This window comes from Pogona vitticeps, chromosome 3, assembly GCF_051106095.1.
Source record: "Pogona vitticeps strain Pit_001003342236 chromosome 3, PviZW2.1, whole genome shotgun sequence".
NCBI classification, from domain to species: Eukaryota; Metazoa; Chordata; class Lepidosauria; order Squamata; family Agamidae; genus Pogona; species Pogona vitticeps.
Window position 1 is genome coordinate 177,962,573 of NC_135785.1, and position 11,429 is coordinate 177,974,001.

At 38.9% G+C, this 11,429-nt stretch overlaps 1 pseudogene; it reads right to left on the bottom strand.

Moving 5' to 3' along the window:
• Positions 1–463: 463 nt before the first annotated feature.
• On the bottom strand, positions 464–616 carry LOC144588521 (U1 spliceosomal RNA; annotated as a pseudogene).
• Positions 617–11,429: the final 10,813 nt, after the last annotated feature.

The window sequence follows — 11,429 nt, forward strand, 5'->3', positions numbered from 1 at the left end:
GGGATATAAATAGAAGAAATAAATAAATAAGAATAAATAAATTGAACCCCGGGTTGTGAGCACAGTTTTGGCTGCAGTACAGCAGTTTAACCACTGTGCCATGAGGATCCCTAGATTTAGCACATCTCCATCAACATATAACAGTGCAATTTACCATATTTTTCGCTCCATAAGACACACTTTTTCTCTCCAAAAAGGGGGGAGGGAAAGTACATGCATCTTATGGAGTGAATGCAGTAACCCAGGGCTCAGCCACCACCACCCAAAAGCCTCCCACTGCCATGCTGGGAGGCCTCTGAACTGGCAGCAGAGACTGCTTTCTGTTTGGACCTCACCATTCTGCACTGCTAGCTTTCCAGGATCTGCTTCCTGCAGCCTACCTGGAAAACCAACAAGGCAAACAGGCCTATGGCAGCAAGCAGTGAAAATAGCCAAGGACCAAAGGGTGGTTCTAGAAAGACCAAGGGAAACCACAAACACAGTCTCCCACTTAGGCAGTTGACTTTTCCACATTTGGGGAAATCACAGGGGTCAGCTCATCCAAAGTGCAATAGATGAACCTTACCCTGGGAAAACCACTTTTACAACAATGGTATCTCCCCTGTCAGGTCTGAGTTTGAATGGCCCCTAAGCCTCCTGGCCCTTTATGTGCACTATCCCCCAAAGGCATGGTGACCACCAGCTGTACCTCCTGATCAAAACAGTGCTGCACAGCCCCAGTCCTGAAAGAGGCCAGGAGAGCTACTCAGTGTTTTGGGGTGCCCCACAGGACCCCCATCAGGGGCTAGATGTTCCTCCCACAATCCTCCAGTGCACAGATATTAGCATATCTGCCTGCTTGCATCACCCATTAGGCTTCTCTATTGGAGAAGCAAAGCAGGAAGGAGGAGTCTCTTTCCCTTCACCTTCTGCAGAGAAGTTAGACCATGTGACTAGCCAGACATTTTGAGAAGCAGAGAGAGAGAGGGAGAGGGAGAGAGGACAGAAACAAAAGCTTCTAAAATTGGCAGTAAGTTAAAACAGGCCTGAGAATGGTGAGGGGAAGATAAAGTTACTACTGAGAGCCTGCTAGAATAGCTCTCTGTAGTTCAGAGCTTTGCAGGAAGCTGCATCACTTTATCATAAATTAGGCCTAAATAGAAGTAATTTTGCAGATATTTAAAACATTAAGGGCCCGGGGGGGGGGAGGCTAATGTGTATTGTTAGCCAAATTTCATTCTGAAGCACAGAATGATTAAAAAGGCACTGAGCACATGCAGAATAAAGTTCAAAAGGGAAACCAAAAAGGGACCTAACACTCCTTTCCTTAATATATTACCACTAGGGCTACAGGTTTTATTTGGTGTATTAGCTTGCCACATTAGCTAAGTCCAGTTTTTATGAACTCATCAGGAGCAAGCAATTTGAATTGCAGAGGGCAGATCTGAATCACAGATCTGAATATGTTCAAGTAAAGCTTTGAAATCTTGAAAATTGGTTTAAGAACCCAACATTTCATAAATATCATTTCACATGTACACACACACAACTGGAAATAGAAATTTTAGTAGTATTTTTGTGTTAACAAAAGCTGCATGGTGTCACTGCCCCTGTTTTTATTGGTTTTTCATAATCATTGTTGTTCTACAATATTGCTGGTAGATTTTATCTTTTCATTGTGATTCCCAGCTACTGTATTTTATCCTATTGTAGTCTCTAAAATTGGACAACCATCTGTCAGATCTGCTCTGATTTGGATTCCTGCATTGAACCAGGGGTTGGAATTGATGGCCTTATAGGCCCCTTACAACTCCATTATTCTATGATTCTGTGCTGCTTTGAGATTATATTTGTAAAAGGAAGCAGGCAGTAGATGTGATGAATAAGGGGCACATTTTTCTTGCAGAGTTTGGGAACTCATTCTACCAGTGCAAAGCAGAAAAGGCTAGCATATAGCATTCCTTTTAAACTAGAGGTAGTAAAATATGCTAAGGAGTATGGAAACAGTGAACAGTGCAGAGACATTTTGGGCCTCCTCATCTGAAAAAAATGATTAGAGAGTGGAGGAAACAGGAGGATCAGCTGCAAAAAGCTGATAAAAGTAAGCACACTTTCTGTGGACATGCTGCAAAGTAAAGAACTGAATGATGGAGAGAGAAAAAAACTTTATTGCTGTAAGGGAGGAAGGGAGGGAGTGGAAGTGAGGCATGCTTTGCTATTTGCTTACACCTGTGCTGGTGGTGATTTCTTCATAATAGCTCTTATTGACTACCCAGCAACAATCTGTTTATTCATCTCTTTCAGTGCAATAAAAATTCATTATAAGTGTTAAAACTTGAGATGGTACTGTAATTCCCACTCATTGTGTGTCATCCTGCTGTAGAAGTCTGCTTCATGATTCTCCACTTCTGGTACATGTATGACTTGTGAAATGACATGCTTGAGAATACACCAGTCCCAAAACTGTACTGTTAGTAGCAAGAAAGACATGGATTTTGTTCCTCCTTGGTGGTTGATATAAAGCATTGTAGTGTTGTTGTCTGTGGCTATTGGAATAACTTTGCCAACTACAAATTGTTCAAAAGCTCTCACTGTGTTGTACACTGCAAGAAGTTTGAGGTAATTGATGTGACAACATCTATCTATTGCTACTGCCTTATGAATTTGCCAGAATATTTTTTCCAGTTTTCCTCTCCTAAAAATGAGATGTGTCTTATTTGGAGTTGCGTCTTATGGAGCGAAAAATATGGTAATCATTTGCTTCAAAATTCTACAACTGAAGATTGGATGACAACAAGCTGCACATTTCTGATCATACAAAATAATCAAAAGGGCAATGAACCCAGTAATTATTGACCAATTACATGTCTTCCAACAATGTTGAAGCTCCTCACAGGAATACTTGCAAGATCAATATATAATTATTTGATTGAAAACTTTCTATACCCAAAAGAAGTTCTCTTAACAGAAAGAGAACTTTAAAAAAATCAAGAGGCACAAAAGATCAGCTTATTGATAAAATGATACTAAAACTGCAAAAAGACAAAAAACAAATCTTAACATGGCCTGGATAGACCATAAAAAGCCATTTGTATAAGCACTCCAAACCAATGTGCTGAAAGCTAAGATCCAAGGAATTAGTGCTAACAGCAAATGTCAACTTTGCTACGAAAAAAATTAAACTTTGTCACACCTCATCTGTGAATGTCCAAAGCACAAAGAGATTAAAAAGTTAGACATGACATAGTGGCAAAATGGGTGGCAGAGTGGGTCTGATGGCAATTTTCGAGTATATATTTTAAATTGCATTTTAATTATTTTGCCCTTTTAATTTGCCTTTTTGTTATATTTTAAATGTTGTAAGCCGCTCAGAGACCTTCGGGTAGTGTGGGCGGCATATAAGTTTAATTAATTAATTAATATAAAATTAGAGCACTGATCATTATGCAAAAAAAATATAACTTGCCCGTCTTCACAACCCATGAAAATATCAGGTAGAGAAGGTGTTAGAAAATGACAAAGTCAAGATCTTTTGGGATTTCCTGATCCAAACTGATAGACACCTCGAACATAACACACCAGACATACAGTAGTAGTAATAGAATGAAGAAATGACTAGATAATTGACAATGCAATTCCAGGGGATGCCAGAGTTGAAAATAAAGAATTGGAAAAACAAATGAAGTACAGAGAACTGGCAGTTGAAACATTTTGCTTGTGGATGAAACACACTTCCATGTAGTCATTGGGGCTATAAGAAGAATATCAAGAAATTTCACATAGCAGTTGCAGATCTCAGAAATCTCACCATCAGGGCTAGAAAGAACAGCAGTATTAGGAACTACACACAGAGAGATATAAGTACAAAACACTGTCTTCCATTATAGCAACTGATCCATACAGCAGATGGGTGTCATGTAAATCACTTTCTTTTGGGGAACACCACAAACATTTGTGAAAGATAAATTATTGTTCTGATGATCTAATCATTAAATTATTGATCATCTGAGTTCAGCTTAACTGTGTTTACAAATTCATATGTCCTCCAGTGAGATCCTGATTCTGCCTATAAAAAGAGTCAAATGTTTGGGATTATCCTTCTGTCTTTTGCCAACAACACTTGCATTTCCTGTTTCTTGGAAGATTGTAAGCTTCTAATTACTATTTTCTATAATAGGTCAAAGGACAGAATGCTTCATATATGAAGCAAGTATTGTCCCTCTGGGGGGAGGGGACTTATAAACTGTCAGTGTGAGGCAATAAAAGTCTTTCTTGTCATGACTCAAAATGCTGCTGACCTAATTAGAATGAATCAGAGAGCAATAAGTCCCAGCTTTATCAATGTCCTTACATAGCAACTGAGAAACACATTTCAAAAACACCACTGTGATTACATAATAAAAAAGAGTAGAGAAATTAGTCTGAAGGGGGAGGGGTTACCACTTTAATTCACTGTATATAAAAAAGCTGACAATAACTTCTTTTGTAACCATATAAACTTGACACAGAACTTTGAACAAGAGCTGCCTCAGGGTGCAATCCAAACTAGCAGTTTGAAATTCAAAGCCCTGTTATATGTTTTGGGACCCAAACAGCTAATGGAATTTCTGTTATCACACAGAGATCTTTCTCCAGCTACAGTCATCTGTAGAAGTGGGTGAAGAAAGAAGTGTGACATTTGTAAAATTTCAGCCCCTGCAAGAATCACTTTGTACTGAATTTTTAAAATGTTTTCACTGCCAGGTAGATTAGCTTTTCCAGATTACTTCCAAGAGGATTTCTGAGCTTGTTCCTCTTACTGCCTTCAATGTTTTCTTGACCTCCAATTCTTTCTTTGCACTTTAGTCATTGTATCCTCTTGTAGTAGTCAAGCACTGGGCTGAAAACAACAGAATAAAATTGAACAAGTATAAATGCAAAGTACTAGACCTAGGAAAAAGAAACCAACTGTACAATCACAAGATAGTGGGATACTTGGCTCAGAAATATTATGAATGAAAAGGAACTTGGAGTTGTTGTAGATCAAAAGCTGAACAAGGAGCCAATAGTGTGATGCAGCTGCAAAAAAGGCAAATACTATTTCAGGCAGCATTAACAGAAGTATATTCTCGAAATCACACGATGTACTAGTCTCCTGCTATTTGTTACTGCTTAGCTTTTTTTCTTGAGTAGTGTGTCCAGTTGAGGACACTGTACTTTAAGAAGGATGCAAATGATTTGGGACAGGTTCAGTGGAGGGTAACTACAATGATCAGAGGATGGAAACCAAGCCCTGTGAGAAAACACTGAAAGAACTGGGCATGTTTATTCTTCAGAAAAAAAGACTGAGGGGAAATAGGATAGCATTGTTCAAATACTTGAAAAATCGTCATACCGAGGGGGGGGGGGAAGGATGTGTTCTCAGTCATTCCAGAGTCCAGGACACATAATAATTGGCTCAAATTGCATGAAACCAAATACTGTATTCATTACATTCAAGTTCAGTTGAACAACAGGAAAACTTCTAATTGTTAGAGCAGTACAACAATGAAACTAATTACCTCTAGAGGTTGTGAGTGCTCCAATGCTGGAGGCATTCAAGAAAGAGTTAGAAAGCCATCTGGAAGATATACTTAGATTTAGAGTTCTGTATTGAGCAGGCAGTTGGACTCGATGGCCTTATAGGCCCTTCAGACACCATTAATCTATGATTCTATGTTTCTAGCCCTCCCCTCCTGCCCACCTACTTCCTCTTTTGGTGGGCTCTTTATAACCCAATCCTTTGGCTAAAATTCAGTAGTAAGTCGCAACTAAAGTAAGCCCAGTGAATTAGTGGAGATTTGATGAATCAACCCCTTAGTTACATTTTTTCAATAGGCCTCTTCTAGTTGGGACGTACTACTGGGATTCAGCTTTTATGTGTTTACTCAGATAGAAAATCTACTGAGTTCATTGGGAATTACTTCTAGGTACAAAATTATAGTTTTTGACTACAATTTATAATCTTCTTCAGGTCTACATCTGTACCAGTAGATGCTCATCTTCCGGTTCTGTGTTTCAGTATGGTTCTGCTTGTGCTTCCTCACAGAAGTGCTAGTGATCTCTCGAATCTGAAAACAGTGAAGAAGTTTCTTATGAAGTTTCCTCACAGACACTTTCATATTTCTTTTCTCTGAAGATACCACTGTGATTCTATTTCACAGGTTCCAGCAAGTGTCATTTTGATTTCTCTACAGTATTTGAAATACTAGACAACCTGGGGTTATCCAGATGTTTTAGATGACAACCCTCATAATCCCCAGTCAGCATGGCCAATAGCTAGGGAATGTGAGTGTAGTGGGCCACTCTGAAGCCTCTATCCACTCAGGCCTCCAGCAGTACTCACTACTCTTCCTCTTCAACTGCTGCCACCAATTATAATCAATATTTTAAAAAGACAAATGTTTCTTACAAAACAGTGTTTATTGGTTTCACAAAAATAAAATAAGTAAATCACGGGTAGATAATCAAGTTGTAAATCACGGTTTCTCATTCACTAAATCACACAGACTTTTCCCTCACTGACTAGCTCTCACAAAATCTCTCTCAATCCTTCTCAAACTCTCCATCTCTCAAAAACTCCTCCTCTCACACCTTACATACCCCTTTATATAATCCAGCTCCTCCCCCTTCTGCACCACCCTCCGTCCCCTCATTGGCTGATGTTCCACTGCCCAGCTGTGACGGACAGGTGAGAGCAGGGCTGAATGTTACAGTGAGGTATAAGGATGGTATAAGCAACCCAATGCCATTCGGGTCTTTTCTCTTGTAGCAAAAAGGCTGGGATGAGTCCACAATATGTTGGAAATCCTGTGTCTGGATCCCCTTCTTTACTAAAGTTAAAACCAGCCAGATAAGAAATTGGATCAGATTATGGTTATCCTCATTTGCCCCATTGGCCAGAATGTTCAACTGAGGATAACGAGTCATATCGGATTAGAAATTTCTGGCTAGTAGGATAGGAGCCTTTTGGCTATCCTGATATAACACTTGCCATTAAGCATTAAAAATGCATCATAAGAAACCATAGGGAAGACAGATGGCACTATGCAAATTTTAAGCAAAATTTCAGTCTCCATGCCCTTGAAGAGCTGATCACAATAATGCAATTTCATATCCTTTCTTTATACAAAACCCATGAATCATATTTGGGGCAAAGGCATAGAAGTGAAAGAATCTGTCTCTTCACAACTCATACTCAATACGGTGATTATTTTATCAATGTGATGCACATATGTGTACTTTCCAAATAAAGATAACCTAAAATAGGTTAAATTAGCCAAGATTAAATTTAAACCATGATTCATTGGAATTGGCTTGCAACCATTGAAGAAATGTTTGTATTGGCCATCTTGGTGGCCAGTTCCTCTCTTGGTTCACACCAGAGAGGCTCTGTTATCCATAATTTTTTTTCCCTACAACTTTCCTGTTGATCAAAGTATCACCTTCTAGTAATGGGTAGCAGAGATTGTGCCTTCTTGGCTGAACCATCCAGGCATTACACTATTCAGAATTAACAGATGTTCCTGCTGTTTCAGAAAGTGATCTCATCTTGATACATTGCTTCCATTTTTCCAAATGCCTTTGTTTCCTACACAAGCAATGAGATCAATGATGTAATGTACGGGGAAAGGAACAAAGCTTAAATGGAGCTCCATCCATGTTTGGTTTTGGTGATTATATGCCATGACACACCAAAGCTTTACAACCAGTGTACAGTACTGTTCCTTAACTGTAATAAGAATGTTATTGGGAAATCTGTATCCTCACACCTCTAAATAGAGATGCCTTTTTCTGTGTGAGTGCAAATGAGTTTTGTGGTGAAGAAGTGTGAGAACAAAACACTGCTGGAAAAGATGAGAGAATACTGCAGTGCAGGTTGGAATTAATGGGTTACTATGCCAGGCAAAATCCAGTACATTCAGTAGTGATGGGAACAAAATGCCTATAAACATCAATAACCTTCTATGAAAAAGTGGCCACAAGTTGGGAATAGTATCTGTGAAAAAATTTTGTGCTTCTATCTTGCACTATTTCACATATCATTCAAGGCAAATAAACAAGCAGACTTTCAAAATAATATAAAAGCTATAGGAAGCCCAGTTGTTTAAGTTGGAAAATCAGTAATATCCATGGATAATTGTGTGTTTCTAACTCTTAACATTTCATAGTTTTCAGAAAAATAAAATTCTGGAAATATTTATAGGACTTATGGCAATTTTAAGGACATAAAATATTGTAGTAGCTAAGCATGGAAATTTGGGATTTCATGGATTACAAGTCCAATGATTCTGAATTCTGGGAGTTCCACCTGACAGACCTGCACCTGCAGAGGCCTAAATATGGCTCACCTTGAGAAAAGTCCTAGCTGAGAAGGCATCATGGCCTAGCATAGGCCTAATTCCACCTTAGGGTGTGAAAATGCACCCTTATTTTTGGCAACTGGAAGTGGTATTTAAAAAAATTTATTTCCATTTCTTTCTGTGCCACCAAAGTTTGGCAGTGGGTTGGATCATGTGGGGCCCACAGTGCAATCTGGGGGCCAAAGAAGGGCCCTTGACCTGCCAAATATGATCCAGCACTTGTGCATTCTGTCTCAAGAAAGTGTATGGGTATAATTTTAGAAGCTCTGGTTTTGCACCAGTTTACATGGAAACAGAAAAAATATATTTGGCAATGCAGTAACATCTAAACACAGAGAAGCTCCTCAGATTTCAAACTAATCAAATCCTTAGCAGACATCGGGAGGCTATCAAAAGATTACACGTACTGAACCATATTTGTCTTGATGAATGCATATTCATACCTCTGCTATGTGTGGTCCTGTGTGTATGCCTAAGCATTAATTCAATATCAGAACTTTGTGTGTTTCTCAGCTTTGTGCAAATTCTGAATGCCAAAAGATTAATTATATCTGATGCAGAAGTCAGATTTCTAGATAGCAAAGGAAAGCATGAACATGTGAAGAATACTTGAAAATATTATACCAGGGAAAAAAAAGAAATGAACAATGGTTGCCCTGGGCAATTCTGTCCCCATTCTGCACTATAGAAGTCAAAACTATGCAAGAATAGAGACAAATATGCAAATATGCTTATTCTACATACTTTTATATAGGCTGCAGAGAGTTCAGCTGTCATTGGCAAGAGAGTTTGGCTCACCCTGGTGTAGAGCAAATTGAGCCCTGGACATCACAAATAGCCTTAAAGATTAATTGCTTTCACTGCTCCTCCATCAAGTCCATTCCTCCCCAGCTGTTTTAGTGCTTAGCCCTCCCCCATTTCCTGTCTATTTTGAACATTAAACAATACTCTCCGAGGCATTGTCTACATCTGCATTTCACCTTAAAAGAATTCCGAAGCATTTGGGTCTCATTGGCAAGAGTTATTAGTTCATTTCCAAATTCCCCAATAGTAAACATCCTTTGGTCTCTGAACTGAATCTGCTACTACTTACCTAAGCAAAAAAACCACCCACTGAAATCTGAAAAGGAGACCCAAGTTTTTGCCATTGGCAGTTTGGCACCATTCCCATGCATTACAGACAACGGCAATCTTCAAAGTTGGTGCTCAGCGTCAGAGGTTGCTGACACTGAGCGCCATTCCTGTATGATGTCCTTCAGATATATCTGGAATCAAGAAACATTTCAATATGATTAAGAGTGGATTCAGTAATTCAAGGTTTAATTTGCTATCTGATTGAGATGAAAGCGATAATACATAAGAGTGAAGGCAAGCACAAAAATGGTTCCTGGAGACTCACCACCTAACATTTGATTGCTACTGCAGCAAGGGGTAGTCATTTCCAGAAAGTTAACTTTTTCATAAGTCATGCCCAAGAAAAATGGGCCAAAGGGGATGGCATGTTTCAGCACAACTGAAGATTTATGGAACCTGTTTCCCTCTTACCATCTCCAGGGAAGAAGGTAGATTTGCTCTGATTCTAAGCAATCTTTTCACTCATTCCATGTATGGTAAAGCACTGGACTGCACTATGATCCATTCATCACCGTCTTTATGGGGTTCCCGTGATGTCCTCGGAGCCAGCACTCTCTCCTGATGTAGCCTACCTCACAGAGTTGCTGTGAGGAAGGACCACATTCACCACCCTAAATTCCCTGAGGTATGTAAACAAAATTATAACAAGAGCTTGTACATAAATTAGTGGTTTTGACAAATTTATATCATTGAACTGTAGGAAGAGGATCCATGAATGAACTCTATCCTTGTCCCCTCCCCCAACCGGCAATACTTCACATTTTAGCCAAATCACACCTCTATCATGTTTGATTGATTCTCAGAACCCATTCAGGGATAAAACAGAATTAAAATCCTGAATTACTTTCCCAAAGCTACATTTGTTCATGAATATGGGTGTGTGCAGCCATTATACAGGAGACGTGAGGTAGCTTTTTCCTGAGACAACAATAACAAAGCAAAGCACTAGAAAAGAAGCAGGAAGGAAGTAGAGCCAAAGATGAGAAATCTACATATCAACAAATAACTACATAGAAACACGGGGGAAGTTGCCTACATCTGTCAGGCTATTTTTCTCTAAGCTTCAACACTAAAAACAAGAGAAAAGGGGCTAGCAGATAAAGAGTCTGGCCCAACATCTTTCTTTCTTTCTTTCTTTCTTTCTTTCTTTCTTTCTTTCTTTCTTTCTTTCTTTCTTTCTTTCTTTCTTTCTTTCTTTCTTTCTTTCTTTCTTTCCTTCTTACTTACTTACTTACTTACTTACTTACTTACTTACTTACTTACTTACTTACTTACTTACTTACTTACTTACTATATTTCTATCCCACCTTTCTCCCCAAAAGGACTGAAGGCGACTTGTCTTTCTTTTATTGAAATGAAGATAATAAATATATGGATATCCATAGGAAAATTAAAATGGGCCATTGCATTCCTCACAGAATCCTACGTGAGTATTATTTTCATGCACACAGACAAATGCACTGTGCTGCAAGGATGGGTGTGTTGCATGTGAATTATGCTAACATATCAGGATGTAGTTCCTCCCCCATGTAGGAAAAAATCCTGTAGATGCCCTCATATGCACAGATTTCACAGATGGCCTTATGTTTAGCTACCAGAGTAATGTTTGTACCTTTCAGATTTAGCAAGATCACTTTATCATGTGCCTTCTAGACTATGCCTAGGTCCTGTGAAACTTAGCAGTGAGTTGTTCTTTTTTTTTTCCTAAGCTGGCTGTGGTTTCTTCCAACATACCAACACTTTGAGAAAGTCAGTGGAAGGAGAAGTGTCAGAAGAGCTGGATTCGGTTGTTTGCCTTCTTCTGGCACAAAAACTGTACCACTTCAGTTATGCTTGTATTTATATTTAGCCAAAATGAAATGTTTCCAAGTACAAGAATTATTACAGAACTACCTCCAGTGGAAATAAAGGAGATGACTGCAAAACTGCAGATTA